Source organism: Nyctibius grandis, chromosome 12 (assembly GCF_013368605.1).
Source record: "Nyctibius grandis isolate bNycGra1 chromosome 12, bNycGra1.pri, whole genome shotgun sequence".
Classification (NCBI taxonomy): Eukaryota; Metazoa; Chordata; class Aves; order Nyctibiiformes; family Nyctibiidae; genus Nyctibius; species Nyctibius grandis.
This window is the reverse complement of record NC_090669.1, coordinates 19,034,886-19,051,628: the sequence shown is the minus strand read 5'-3', so window position 1 is coordinate 19,051,628 and position 16,743 is coordinate 19,034,886. Positions and strand designations below refer to the sequence as shown.

The window sequence follows — 16,743 nt, the reverse complement described above, 5'->3', positions numbered from 1 at the left end:
GAGGACTTTACAAGCTGGACTGAAGGGCATGCAGCATGCTGCTGCCTTGCTGCCCAAGCTTCTGGCTCTGTCAGCATTCCTGGCATGACGTCTCATCCTCTTTACACTGTCAGTTTTCAAGTGATGAGCTGCAGCCAGGAGTCCTTCAAAACTCCATCCAAGAAGAGAGTAAGAGTGCTTGGGATCTAAGCGTCGACGAAGAGAAAAACTCGATAATTTGGAAGCAAGGTTTTCCTAGTGGACTTTCTCTTTCTGAGAAATTTACTTACTCTATAAATAATTGCACTCCTCTTCAAAATTTGAAACAATATCAGCATATTTTATATACCGTATTTGCCACACCCTCGTAACATGCAATTCTATTGTATTTTTAAATGTCACCTTTTTAAAGGTTAGTCTGTAGAAGTCAGAGAAAGAGAACTAGATGAGATTTATTTGTATCTGCTTTATAGGATTTAGATGACCATACTGCAAATCATAAGCGCCATGTGTTATGAAACCCATTCAAACTGCAGAGCTGCAAAACCCCCATCGCCAACAGTCTTTGCTGTGAAGTGTTGCGTTATGGTACAAAATGTCTGTCATTCCCTTTTTCTAGCACGTAGCATGCCATGATGATAAACTGTTAAGTGTCCTGTTTCTGCATCTATATAGTCACTTTCCGATTTCTTTATTTATTTTTATTCTGCTGCTAAATCTAATTCTAACTTATTTCTCAATCTCTGACAGCCTCTCATATACTCAATGCACCTGCATTACAAACCAGAACCTGCCTGTTTGACCACAGAGCCAAACTACCTTCCATACAGCACACCTCTCCTTCCTTGACATATTCTTCTCTAGTAAACATTTTACACTTTGTTGACTCTGGTTGCTAAGCCAAAGATAACATATTTCAATGTTGATGATGAAAGGTTTGGGTACTGGAAATGCCATCTACATGATTCGCTACCTACTGTATGTTCGGTTATATGTCAGTAAAAGTGAGTTTATCAATCTTCCTCAAAATCATCATAAGAGGCTGTAAACTGTTAGATTACGAAGGCTAAATTTCGACATCTGATTGGCTAAATATATCACAGAAGTATTCACAGTTAGCACTTTGCTTTCATTTCCCTACTGTATTCTTTGCCCAGCCTTAGCAGTTACAATGATATATGAGCACTGAAGGTAACAAAGCACTGTTTATCTTTCCCTGTTATTCTGAACTAAATGAGTTTTTGCTGATTTTGTCTACAGTATGCTTTATTGAATTCCACATTATGCCCAGTTGTTTCTTCCAAGAGGGTGTCTATGGCAGATACTTTTATAATTCAGACACAGCTGATCTTCCTGGTAACAACATCTAAACAGATTAGCACATCCCAGATCCCAAGTGTTTAGCATCTTCTCTGTGTCAGTGTAACAGTGTAGTTTTTTCTACTTTGCCAATAATGGAGAGGTATATATTTCATATATAGAAAAAAGGAAATATCTAAATGGTTTCCTGGTGTTATTTTAGTGGAAAAATAGTTAGCAGACACGTATATAATGGAAAGATATGCCAAGGGCAGTCTGATCTGAAATAAAATGTTTCTAGTTACCTGTTCTCTCTCTCAAACTAGTCTTTGTAACTCTTAACATGTTGGACCATATCTCCGCACTAATTGTCAATAAAGATTTAGTCAATAAGCCTCAAATTAGCTAAATTAACACACCAATAGTCTCTTCTGAGTAATCAAACAGTTCAAACGTAGCTCCCAAAGGATCAACAAGGGTCTGCTACGTAGTGACACATCAAAAGACAGAATTTATTTCATGTTCTTTTATTTTTATTGCTTACATTTCACCCAGGAACTTTCCGAAATGCTTCACTGGGCTTAAGTTCCGATAACAGCATTACCAGTTAAAATTATTAATCTTAAAGTATAATTAGTAATTCTAGTGGTTTGCACCAGATTTTTGATATCTCAGGCAGCTCTAAATTACCGTGTTGAGCATGTTAGTAAAGGCATCTCAGTAAACCATATGCTCCATCACCACTTTCCCTTAATTCTGAACTCTCACTTGATGTTTTACAACATACAACAGCAGCAATTCCCATGCTGCATTTTCACAGAGTTAGATTTCAAACCAAATCTACAAACTTCTGACTTACTGATTTTTCACTATCTTTTAGGATTTTTTCCATGCTACATTTCTACACCTATTTCGTTTCTGGAGATAAAGTACACCTCTCTTTTTCTCCCCTTCATTCTTCTCCTAAACTGCAAATTATGACAACTCCATGTGAGCAATTTCCTGAACTCGAAAGACTCACAATGTAATTGTCATCTTTTGTCTTTTTTTTACCCGTTTCAAAACGTTTGATAATTTACGAATCTTAACAGAAATGATTTTGAGTCCAAAAATACAACTAGAACATTTTTTGCAAGGAAAATTACTATGTTGCAGGTATCTACTTTTTCATTGCTTGATGCAACTGAAAAAAATGCATAGAAAAAGAAAACTTTACATATTTGACAAAAAAGGGAGAATTAGAAAGTCAAAGTTATTGCAGCAAAAATAAAGTCTGCATATAGTCAGTCACAAAGTTCATTAAATGCCATTTGCACCAAAAATTGCAAATGAAAAAGGCCTTTCTGAATCGCAACAATCAGCAAGACTCTTCTTCATGTACCTGCAAAATAAATCATCATAAATGGAATAAACTTCCAGAACTCATCACAGCGAGCTGTGTTGCATTAAATTTACTTCTCCTATTGCAAAGCTGTAAATGAAACAACAAGAAAAGTATCTTTGTAAGCACAGAAATAATCACTAGCAGAACATCAGGAGTGAATTAAAAGTCATAACAGAAATATAAATATGCCCTATTACAAACTAATAGCAATTAAATAAAGGCAACTGTAATTTCAAACAGGTTTACCATAATAAGACTGGAAAATTAAACATACAGTAGAAACAAATACACAAAGCAGGAGAAACCTTGCATCATTTCGACCTGTTAAAATCTACTGAGGCAGATTATTTTTTTCAAATCATAAATGACCTAGAACAAGAAGCCCTTGAACAGACCCTCTGAAGTTTATGCTCTGAAGCATCACAGTGACTTCTTGCATAGACTAGACGATTCAACCCTCGTTTATTTAGTCCTAAAGTGGCATTGCATTCACAAAGTGATGGAAATTCAACCTATGGTATTATGGTCCATTATGCCCCCCCCTTGAGCCTAGCTATGTCAGTTAAGGGACTTAACATCACAGTACAGATATTTTCTAAAAATAACAGGCCTGTGTATATTAAAATCTGAACTTTTTTAAGAAATAGGGAGGTATTTTAACAGTACAGTAATTTTCATGAAATGTATTTAATTATAGCTTGAAGTGTTACCACTGTTACCAATGTAATTGCTAGTAGCCCCAGTGAGTACAAATAGTATCTTATTACACAAGTTCCTGTCTAAACAGAGAAAACCAAGACTGCACCTAGTATTTATTCTTCACCAAATTCTGGTGTCATCTCTGACTACGTCTAGTCCTGTCTCTGTTCCATTGTACTTGTCCTCCTTCTAGTTTTTAAGTTGATATATGCAGCGCACATAATGATCAGAATTTACTGTTCAATAAAATAACAATTAGTTGCAAATTGCATAAAAGTTCTTCACTCAGTTCTACTAGATAACCAAAAAGCGTTCTACTTGGCAAGGTCACTTTTCATCAATATATTGCTGTTTCAAATATAAGATAATTTCTTTTATTTGGAGTAACCTATTTATAAATCCATCACTATTAAGTAACTTGCTAGCTCAATGCAAAACACATACAGAAACTCAGCCCAATCAATACCAAGAGTTTGATTTTTGAGCTCAAATCAGTAGCAATCCATCAGCCATAGAGAGCCTATCAAAGAGAGTAAAACTACTCTGTAACTGAGGTGTCTTGGAGAACTAAAGGTTTGTTACTTTGACACCAAGTAAATTCTATGGCATCTGAATAACAAAAAGCACCTAAAATTATATAGCACCTGTATTTATTAGTACAGTATCTTAAGATATATGGAAGTAACACACAATAGATCACTGTAATATGATCACTTGCCATATAAAAATTGTTCAGAGAACACAGATACTGAAGACAGAAATGAAAAAAAACATTGCATGAACTGATATCGTAGACCTAAGTTTATTATTTGGGAGAAATCCCTTCCTAAAGAATGCAGCATCAGCTGCAAAAAAAAAACAACTTAAAGTTATTAGGTCTACTTATGAAAACACAAAGATCTCCAAATATTTTCTCAAATGTAAAGTAGGTCAAGAATATTTATTTTACAGGTTCTGCATTTGTTTTGCTTTGTGTCAAAGAAGGAAATGAAAATGAAAGGAAACACTTGAATCTCTAGTAGGCTGTTAATTTTTCTGTATGTTAAATGTTTTACAAATATGGTTGTCTCTCACCTTCTTTCAAAACCAGGGCTGCAGGATCACGTAACTGTTCAATAGATGGCACTCTATGTTCTTCTACAAATAGCTTATACATACCATTAAATGGAGACAGCTGAGAAAGAGATAGGAGTGGACTGAATTTAGTCACCTGCCCTAATTCTACTACAGACACCACTTAAAAAGAATTACTCTTTATCAGAACATGAATGAGCTTCATACTAAGCAATTCAAAGAAAGGGGAAATTTTAATCACAGAAAACAGGCCTGACAGAAACATATTTTAAGTAATCAGACCTTCATCTTTCTCACTAAAAGGTCAAAAAATAAACATGTCTGTGGACTGCCTCTTCAGCAAGGAACCAAAATTGTACAACAGAAACATTTTCTTGCAGAAAAAAAGGACATTCAGAGAAGGATGCACTTTCTGTTTAGTAGAAAGTTGGGGAAAAAATCTTATAAAAATGCATAGTACTAAACACAATAGTCATAGCTCATCAAATCCTGACACGTTATGGAATATGCTAGTACAAAACTATGTAACTTCAACTGGGTTTGACAGCAGGTAAGTTATATCATGTAAGAGTTCAACCAAAATGAAGTTACTCACCAAAAACATGGTGATCTATACAGGATTTTCAATGTTAGAAAAATGTTCTATTACTAATGAAACAACAGATAATGAAAAGTTTATTTTTCTACTTTATGTTCTGCTTTACCCAGCAGAAGATCATAGAGGGCAAAACTGAATAAATGTGTGGAAACTTCTTTTTTTAACCTTTTTGCCTTTTCTCTGAACAGGTTCGTTTTCAGAACCTCATTTATCATTTAAAAAGATGTAACACTGTAACTGAACACGTTTCAGCCTTTAGACTTTGAATACAGCATTGAATAGCTGTGCTGACTGATCACTTCAGTCAGGCGGCATTGCTGGTACGCTCTGACTCGACCTCCTTAATAAACATTTATAGGACTCAAATAAGCAATTTCCAGCTCAAAGCTTCATTGCAGCACATGGTAGTATGATTATCCCATCCAATAACATTACTACCATTTTAATCTATAAATATACATATCAATACCAAATTTCTTAAACTTATATTATTAGAAAACAGATGCATGAACAGCCACTACTGCCATCACAGCAAACCTTATGTTTGCTGTACAAATAAGTGTTTGACTTGCTGTTTTTCAAGATTGACATCATACAGCTAGTTTGGGCTTTTTTATAGTATTTAATATTTGTATAATACTATTTATGAAGTAATAGATCTAGTTAGATAATTTAACAGACAGCACCATAACCTAGAATTGGGCTCACATTGAAACTTATAGTGCAAAAAAACTATTTGCAGTTGCCAACAGCTGTGAAGGTCCAATTTTTACTTAAAAATGTTTTTACCAGTGATTTTGTTGCTGGAAGTGTCTTAAATCTTCAGTACTGTCTGGGAAAGTGCAAACTATTTTTCTGCTTTTATATCTGCTGTAGTTTTATAACCTGATCACAATAAATAAGATTAGTGAATAATATGACACTTGGTCAGCCTGCAGGTGTGGAGCTAAGTATTTTTAAAGACCTTCCCACAGACAGAAATCTAGTATCAGTGGTCGGTTTTGTCAAGTCACACAGCATATATGGCTGCTTTCTTTCTTGTCACAATGAAATCTTTATTAAGTAAGTTCACATCTAAAGATCAAGAGGCCAACTGAAAAGTGTATCATAATCAAAGAATGAAAAAAAAATAGGGGAATTCTGCATTTACTAAGGTAGTAATTGAAACAATAGCCTAAGAAATATTTCTCTAATTGTCATTCAACCTTCACATCACCTACTCTCTGACTTCCAAGAAATTTCACTTTTCTCCTACCACAACAGGTTTCTGTGCATACATGTTCCCTCAAGTAAATTTTACTCCAGACCCGTGTATAATTATCAGTAACATTTCTTAGACTTGTTTCTTGTTCCTTCCACCAACAACCACAAAAGCTCATTTACCCTATGCAGAATGTAATTAGTAAGTATCGTATTTATTTGACAGCTTTCTCATTTTCTCAATTCTACGTAATTTGACAGGGACCATTACAGATTCGTAACTAGTCTTTCAGAATGACTTTCACAAGGTTAGTTCACTTATTAATTGACCCTTGGTAATGGTAATTTAAGAAGCATATTAATCTCATCTGTCAGTTCTAACACATACTAGATGTATAAAATAATTTGTCTTTTGCAAGGAGCCTTGCAACAGAAATGAAGTGTCTAAATTTTTAATTAATATGCATTTTCTTTCAACAAATGAGACTGGACTGGAAGGAGACTTCTTTTCAGTGATTTTCTTTATTTTGCTTTAAAGCTCCTGCATTTTTTTATTATGAAGAGAAACATTATTTCATCAGTCAATAAGGCCTATGATCTAAAATAATCTTCTACAAAGGACGTTCTGGTATTCTCAACACAGATCCCTGAAACTTAAAAGTGTGTGAACAAAGCATTCAGCACTTCAACAGCAGTGTTTCTTATTATACAGATTAAAGGTTTCTGGAATTCAAGGAGATTTAATTCACTAAGAATATTAAACAAAAGTTTATTTTTCAGAAATTGAAATACTTTGACCAGAATCAGATGCTTGAAGTTGTAATCTTTTTGAATCTGGTTTTCTTCTCCTTCCCAATCTAAACTAAAACCTAATGAAGAGGCATCCTCAGATCAACTTCACAGTCTCACATACTTGGCCACTCTGCAACCTATGCGCTTCAAACTCTCATGCAATTTGTCACTAGATGTCCCTTCATACTCAGATTCAGTTCTGGATGATGCCTATTGCTGACCTCACTTACCCATATTAAAAGACAAGCTGGTGGTATGAAAGGTTTGCATCCTGTCTGAAGAGCAGGTATGCAGGAAACCTCATACATAAAGTTGTTTGTCCTTCATGGAGATGAAACTCCAATTGAAAATAAGCTGTTATGTAGAGAGTGCTTAATTTATGCCTCCCTGTACCAGCAGGAATAAAAGCAGCCCACAGAAGAATCTGAATATGGAGCTTTATCTGTGTGCAAGTCAGAATTCAAAGCTTTTAATGTTCATTTTGCTTTCCTGTTCTTCAAATTGTCCAGAAGAAAAAAATAATAATTGAATACTTTTTCATATAAAATGTGCATTCTGAATAGCCATTAGCTGACAGAAAAAAAATAGAAAGAGAGGAAAAGCAGGTAACACAACCAAGTAAATCTTTGATGAGAATGGAAACTTCAGGAAGATGTAAAAGTCGGCATGGAATATACCTAGATTAAATAGAATTCTTAATTATGCTGTTTGAAAATGAAGTGGGTATAAATTTAATATGTCTGCAGTTGCAATCCTGTAGGTTGCTTGGTAATGGACACTGACAAATAAGTCGAAAAATCAGTGAAATCTCTTCCACACATTGCAGGAAAAGGCTGTTTCAAGATAGCTATGCAATAAAGAGTTTAAGAGCAGTTCTGTCTTTTATTGGAAGATGGGAATGCTATGCATATATGCAGAGATTAAATATGAACAGGGCAAAGGATGAGATAAGCAGGGAGAAGGGACAGATTTGTAAAAACCCAACCACGACTTTCTAATGAGCCAAGCCAATTTTGTAAGCTAAGCTTTAAAATGTAAATTGCTCTCATTCCTTCAGTAAACTGTCAGCACAGAATTTAAAAATGTGAAAGACAACATTTCTAAAGACTGCTGACTAAAATCTGTGCTCTCTATTTTCACATTATTTCACCTTATTGCTGCTTATTATTTCTATTATGGTAATAGCGGGAGTAAATCAGGATTTTTACTGGGATGAGCAGCATATAAACTACATGGTTAGAGACAGGCCCTCCTCCAATAAGCTCAAAACCTAAATTTAAAGAGATGCTTGTGACTGCAAGGAAGACATCACAGTGCTATTATTTCAAATTAAAATACAATCTCTGTGCCTAATTTTGCAGTAATCTCTCAGAAATAACCTATGCTGTACTGCCTGGACACTGTGCCATGACCTAAGTATTAAGACTCTAACATTCATTCTTCCCAGCTATCAATTAAGTTCTTTGTAAAACTCATCGATATGTTTTCCTAGATCTTGATAGATCCTTACTTAGGTATTTCATCATCCACACAGGAAGCACTAAAGGCAACTTAGCCAAAAGTGAACCATCCTCACAAGAAGAGAGACAGTCTCATAGGTCATCAGTTATAGAAAGAACTGAAGAGAACTTGGAAGTAACATCACTCTACCATGGCTTCAGAAAGTCAAAGCTAACACAACACTCAAAATCTAATGATTACTTCACCCAGAAAAATTTCTGTGGTATTAGCTGTAAATCCAGCAATGGCCAGACATCAGGAAAGCAAAACAATCAGTAAAGGCACAGAATGACAGCAGTACAAGAACAAATAATTAAACACAAGTACATTACTATGGACATACAGGGAAATTTCCAATCACAGCAATGAGAATCTGGATAAGTTTTTCAATGGGAATTTGAGTGTATAAAAGTCAGATGAAATATGGAGCTGGATCAGTTTATGCAATGAATTGTAATGACATAGATCATCATGTACAAGACCCCCTTCAGTTCCTTTTCTAAGACTTACGATCATTCTGGTGGTGTTCACACTCTTTCTGTACTTTCCCTTCCCTTTGGCAGAGAGGTGTTAAAACAGACGGAAACGTAGAGAGAGATCGTCTTCCTTTTCATTAATAAAAATGTGGTGTTTTTATTCATGTTACAGTTGAAGAAAAAAAACCCCACACTCTTTTTCCAATACATCTCCAACGACTGTGACTCTTTCTGCAGTCTTTGCTCTAGACACCTCTGCTCTTTTTTCCACTGTCAATCTTTGTGAATTTTTGCTCTACTGCTATGAACTGCTGGATTTTGCAAATGCAGAGAACTTGTTAAAAGCAATAATGGTAGCTGAAAAGCAAACATCATAAGTCTTTTCAAAATTGAGGAAAATTAATAGCTAAGACAACAAACTGACAATTGTACTCAGTGAAAGCAGTAACCAGCCTGGCTTGGACTGCAGTAAAGCCAGGATTTCACCTCGTGTATGCGATCTGAAAATACTCAGTTTGCCATATTTTGCTTGTACCATATGGAACGTAAACAGAAAAACTTCACTCCCACTCCAGAGCAATCAGCCTTGACTACAGCCACACCTAAAGTCTTTGCACAAACAGATGGCAAGTCTCTTAACATTTCATGGCACTGCCCCTCATAATTACAGGTTTTGCACAAATAAACACCCCACACATTACCCAGCACTTTGCATCTTGCAATAAAATAAATCAGTGGTAACATTTAACACAACTTTAGTAGATAGAACAGAAGTACAGAAGAAAAGGATTTGGGTTTTTTTGAAAAGAATATACAACAGACATTCACTGCCTGCATAAATGCTGTGACTTTTCAGTAAAGAATGCCTTTGGTGAATATGCTTTTAACATTATAAATGTATCGCTGAACAATAATTACTACTGTAATAACTATAATGTCTAATGCACTACTTGCTAACACTTGGTAGCTGACCCCTTTGATTGTTTAGAGCTCTCACTTCACTAGAGTTATTTAATTACAAATGGATTCTGTTATCTCGTATTAACCACCACATTAAGTATTATTATCTGATTAGTGAAGAGCAATTATTTTAAAAAATTATTAAATAGTATTTACAATGAACAAGATAAATATTTAAGGCATATATGTACATTCGGGAAAACTAAGCTTAGGCATAGCTAAAGGCCTATCCAAATAGTCACGAGTAACTGGACAGTAAAATAGTAAATCACTTTCTGATTCTGTTAACTTCTCCCTTTCAGCTGACTTGAAAGAAATTAAACAATTTTCCAATCAAAACCTGTTCTTCTGTATTTTTAAGATTTTGACATGAACTGAGGAAGTGAAACTGAAGATGAAGAACCACATTCATATCTCTTAACATTCATTATCTATGGGTTCATCTCTCTTCAGCTATGAATTATGTGTTTAGAATATAATCCAAAGACCATAAAAGCCAAGGGAAGTATCCCTTATTCCTTTTGTATTATTTTGCCTCACTATTTGCTAATCTAAATTACATTGAAAACATAGGAATATGTCTAGTAATATGCTGAATTTTTTTTGTAGTCTTGCCACAGGAGCAAGTAGCCGCAGGAACCAGTCAGGGTTCTCGAGGTAAGAACTGGAGGTTTTTTTCATCTCTGTCATTGCCATTTGGACCTGCAAAAGTCAATTAACCTAAACAGCCATTTCACATTATTTCACATATCCTTCTGTTCTATAGAAAATCCATATGGAAGGACACTTCATAACACTTACGTTTAATTTCCTAAAGTTCCTTACACACTCTTAGTATATTCTGATCTGTGATGAATGCCACTGATTTCAAAAGTGGATATTCAAGCAGTAAGGAACACTTCAAATGGAGCAAAAGTAGTAAAATTTTGATCCAGGATGGAAATTTCTACACAGGGAGAACTATAAGACTGGTCTAATTTATCTTTTTCAGTGTTTTTTTTTCCCCACATTGCCTTTCCTTTACTAGCCACAAAGTAAAAATAGGGGTCCATGAAAATGCCACTTGTCAGAAAGTACTCAGCTCTCTTTCAAGTTCTTTAGTATCAGTAGCATTCAAAGCTATTGTTACCGTATGACACATGAACACATTTTCTCTTTAGAGTGAAAGAAAGTAGGTCTCTCTAAAACAAGCTGTGAGTAATTACATCTTGAGGTTCTATTCATAAAAAACATCTGTTTTATAGTCAGGTCACATTTATTCCACATATGTTTTTGTGTGCAATTCAAGTTGATTTATTCTATTCACTAAGAGGGAAAAGAGTATTTTTTTTCCTAGTGAAGACCAGTATTTTGCTGGGGTCAGATGAGTGCTCCTTTACTCTCCTAGTAAAAGTAACAGAAATTACTGAGAGAAATTTGATATCAGAATACCTTTGTTTCCTCTGTGAGCTGCCTACTAATTGAAGTACTATGTTCACAAGCACATGTTTCACCTCTATTCAATGGCTCATCTCAGGATCACCAGCTACTGAGCTCTTGTTGCTAAGAAACTGTACTCATTTATATTTGAAATATATATTATGAAAAGGTGCTGCTTTTCTTTGTGAAATGAATATGTTGTTGCCAGATTGACAGCCAAGGAAACAAGCTGAGCAGTACGTATTGTTTCTTTCAGTGTTTCACAATAAAGTCAATGATGCTACTTGATTAACACATTTAAATATGTAAATGCCTGTTTAACTGTTGTCAGTATGCTAAGACAGCTAAAAAGTGTATTGCGCCAGTTAGATTCAGCCTTTGATATTAAAGATATTTATTCACATTAAGCTAGAAACCGAAACTCAGAATCGCCATGATCTGAGAAAACATGGAATTGATACACGTATCTGATATACACATGTATGTATATCTCATCTCTGTGTCTGTATGTGTGTATATACACACATACGTATATGTGACAACAATAAGACAAGCTACTCCTGTTCTGGAGCAGACTTGTGCCTATGATGCTGTCCTCACTGAAGAAAATTATTTCATCAAGACCATGCTGTTGCTCCTAAAGATGAAGAAATGTAAATGCTATGTTCACACCTTCCTCCCCACTCAAGCAGACCCCTTTAACCTTTATCACTAAATAAAGTACAGATAACTTCAGATGACTGTTAGAGAAAAGTAAAAGCAGGGTTTGTTGAAAGACATTATTTTCTCCTGGGTATAAACAAGCAAAGAAATGAATACATAAATTCATAATATCTTAAAGTGCTTCTCTTGACCCTAAGATTTTAAGACTATTTTGCATTTCCTGCTTTAATAAGCTCACTTTTTGCCAGCACATTAATAGTAGTCATAACACACACACATTAGGAAGGGTTAATTAATCTTAAAAAGATACATAAAATGAATCTCTTTTTAACAGTGCATGAAATTACCACTCGAAATACAATTGAAAAATAAGACTACCACTTTTCAGTTCCACTGAATCCCTCTAAATTTTTTTTTTTGCAAGAGTATTCATCTTCTTACAGATTATCAAATCTCTTTTCCCTTAGTTATAACAAAAGGTAGGAGTTCATCAATCATAATTTACCATACCATGGTTGCTCCTAAGGTATTAGCATTTATAAGAAGCCTTTTCCAATGGAAAGTTATTCAACATGTTACCTCTTTAATTAATTAGAGCTGAATTGCCACTCTCGTGAGCTAGGGATGACTTTGGTAATTCAGAAGATATCATAACTGCAAGATCCTGTCATGCTTAGTGCTACCGCAGTAGTTGTACACCCACATACTCAATTTTCAATTCATAAGAAGGCTGCTTCATATTATATAGTAACAGTGCAATAAGGTCTGTCAAAGAGTTGCATATATTTACTTGTTTAAATAATGAACATTCATTGGCACTGTATAACATAACATCTTCTCTGATCCTCTTACTTCAAATAATGAACGTTTGAACAAATTAATGTTCTGAACAACAATAACAGCAGCAGAAAATTGAGTTAGGATTTGCTGACGAAAGCAAATTTCAACAGAAATAAACAAATTTTTGATCAATGCAAAGAGTCATTCTAACTTCCTTACTCTTTTCTCATGAAACTCTGGTTCTGATTCTGTCTTGCATCAATGACCCTTTAGAGCAGTTTTACGATGTAAAATAAGATGTGAAATAAAAGTTGTCACAAAAATAATTTAGACTTAATTTAGGAATACTTAACGTTACCCTGTCATGTGAAGTGGTTTCGTTTTAAGTTACGGTGTATATCCAATTCCTTGCTGATATGATACAAGGCCACAAAAAAATATTCTTCAAATTCTTATTTAATGAAAATTTCACAAACCTGACAGTCTTCCATTCTAAAATATGTATGTGTTCATGCAAATATATATGTATGCACGTATATTTAATGGGTTTTTTTTAAATGCAAGGATGTAAAGGTGATCATCAACAAAATAACTGTTCAAAAGAAAGTGAAGTAAAACCCACTCAAACAAAAAGGCAAAGAATTCAAACACAAATCAATTGATGCCACTGACTAAAATCTGAATTAGTTATTTCAAAACTTGATCACTGTTGTATAAATTTTTATTTAGTCAAATAAGATTACACAAAGTGAAAAAGCAGACCCCACAGAAAATTCCCGGGTTGTTTTCTGCTCAAAACTTAAAAAAATATTAGGACATGAATAGAGTCCTAATAGCAGAATTGAGTCTAGATGTTGTGAATACAGTTTTTATATTTTTTCAGTTAGACAAAATTTGAAATGAAACTATTCCTCTAAAAATAATATATAATTTTAAGCTTTAAAAATAAATTTCAAAGAAATACTTCAGTTGAAATGTCTGCTTTGAAATAAAGTATTTGAATTTCAAAAATCACACTCCTAAAAAAAGTAAAAATACCATTTTCCATAGAAAATGTATATTTTGGCTACCAGTCTCTTAAAATAATCCAAATACTAACCCCTGATCTTGTGTGAGCTTTCCCTCAACCACTAGAGATAAGACATAAATAGACATTTCTGGGGAAATGGTTGATAAGTAAATGTTATTAATATTGTCAACAATCTTGAACATGACATAAATGCTCCCTTGAGCAGTTGCTGATAAGTCAACCCAAGTGTGGTGACTCACAGCATGAAAGAATAATCAACTTCAAATTATTCTGTCTAGAACCACAAAAATAATTCAAATAATAAAAATCTTTGAACTAGATTACAAATAATTTGGTGCTGTTAGACAAGGAGTGTCTGATTCAAGGTTAAACCTTTATTTTAAATATTTAAGTTAATCAAACATTGACTGCAGAAATAGTTGAGTTGGAAAGAGAAGAATCTTTTACTGTCTGTTGGGCTAACTCTCCTTTAATGTCCTTTCTCTTCACATACACACCCTACTATACATTTCTTCATCAATTTCTCCTGCTTCACCTATTAATAATGCATCATAAGACTAGAACTATAAATTTCTTCACCATACAAAGTACATATATAATTCTAGGCATTTACTCCTCAATATAGTAAGAAATAATGTAAAGAAATATGTGAAGTCATCTAGATCACTCTGGTTTGTAAGGTGTTGGATACCTCAAAACAAAACCTAACCCTATGGGTAATAACAAAAAAACATTGGCTCACTGGGTTGGTTTTTTTTTTGTTCTACAGGTGATATATACTGAGAAGGGATGAAAAGTTTACAGTTTTAAACCTCAAGATTCTTTTCAGTGAATGTAAAATGCCTTTAAATAAATAAGTAAATAAAGTGAAATGGTCTTAAATGGTGATATATGTTTTTTTCACCACATAAGACAGACCACAAAGTTGAAATTTCATCAACCGTTAGACATACCTGAATTAAGGTTTTAGTTCACATCATTGCTTACTCCAAGACATGCCCTGGGGACATGATTCTCCCTTTCAATGACAAAGCCTCCTCTGATTTATGAGAATAGGTACAAACCTGAAGGAAAGTGATGACATGGCACTGAGGCAACAGCAGTGTAGTGGGAAGGCTTTTAAGTAGGGCATGAACATAGAGAAAAAAAGAGTGTGATACCAAATCTATCCCATGGCCCTCCCCTAAAGAAGTCTGGACACAATGACCTAAGAGATAAAGAAAAAAAATAAGGAAATATAGTACTTCTTGGGACAGTTTTGCACTTAACAGGAATCATTCTGTTCTTCATATATTTTTATGACTATGCTGTCCATCTAACTATGTGGTTTCTAACACCATCTGAATTGACTTCCTACATTGCTAACAGATCATTCAAACTGTTCTACCATCAAGATCATTCCCAACATAGAGGTGTGATACCAGAGACAAAAAGATGAGGTTGCTGACCAAAAATCTAGTAAGAAAGTAGAAACAGAAGAACATAAAACATACAGCCTTATAGTTTATCATAACCATAAAATAAATTTTCATCCCTCCACAGCCCATCATACACAGAAATATATGAATTGTGAAATACACATTTTAAACTGTTGTCATTAAGAAGCTTACAGTCTCAGAGGAATACTATAAATCACTTGTCTCAACTTCTTATCTCTATCGATTTTATACGGATACACAGTTTTCTTATGCCAATGACTTAATCCACACTTTAAACTTCTATTCCCTTTTCCTGAGGTACAACTCCCTTCCTAAAATATGTCAGTTTCTTTAATCACACTTTATTTACGTTTGAACCAAATCCCTTTCCAATAAAATACATCCAGAGTGCAGCTTCAACGAAGGCTCAGCATGTTAATGAGGTTACTTAATGAGCTTAAAACTGTTATCTTTGGTACAAATGATAAGACTAGCTGAGATGTATCTCAGTACACGTACTAAATAAGTGATTTTGTATCACAGTATGGTTTATTTTCAAGATGAAAAAAATTTATACATTAAGACAGCAAGAGAGCTCATCAGGACTTCCAAAACAAGAACACAATAAAAAAAAAAAAATCCCCAAGCTGAAAGAATAAGCTGATTACTGTCAAAGTCTGTGTTCTTACAAGCTACAAAGTTACAACCCTGGGTTTTTCAACAGTGGTTGAAATGTTGGGACTTCAGTCCCCAACCGCCTTACAGGCTGCAGGCAAAACAAACATGTGACGCCTTAGCATGAGACTTGCTATCATAATATTCTGCTGTAAAAATAAAACACAAACATGGAGTTGCAATAGATGTAGGTGATAGAACAGTGTAGAAAATAGCTCTCTTCCATAGAAGATTTGGGAATTTTGAAATTTGGTGGGGTTTTTTTGACTGAAAATGAAAACCAAAACTCAATTTCAATTCTATGAAAGATAATTAAAAGAAATTATTAAGGAAATACTTAGTTTGCTTTAAGATACAAAAAAAGGATTTTTCGCAGTTTGGAAAAAGCTGAACTGGACCTTTGGAGCATTTTGACCCTAGGCTCCAATGCATCAAGCAGGATGAACTTAATTCTGAAATCAACAACTTATGTAAATTTTCTGTCCAAGATCACTTTTCAGACAGTGATTCCCAGAGAATTTTAAAAGTTTGTGTTTTCTTTTACACTTGCCCTTAAGAAGGCACCAATACTTCTTCTCTGACCAAAGAATATCTTCTCTTCAAAGAACATCTGACGTTCTGCAGACAATACTGCTAAAGTGACATCAATTGTCAACAATAGCTAAGTTCTGCAGTGTGTGTGGGACAAACGTCCCAGTTCAGCTTCCCTTGCATTCAGTTAATGCTGTGGTATTAATTCAGAAGTAAAGCTTTTGGTCAGGTCACTCAGAAAACAACTACAGAAGCTGCCTCCTACT

At 34.4% G+C, this 16,743-nt stretch overlaps 1 protein-coding gene across 2 annotated transcripts in view; it reads right to left on the bottom strand.

The window, feature by feature from the left end:
* The window catches only part of CDH13 (cadherin 13), a 484,188-nt gene that overhangs the window by 213,906 nt on the left and 253,539 nt on the right, over positions 1 to 16,743 (bottom strand). The gene's annotated exons all lie outside the window — the stretch shown is intronic.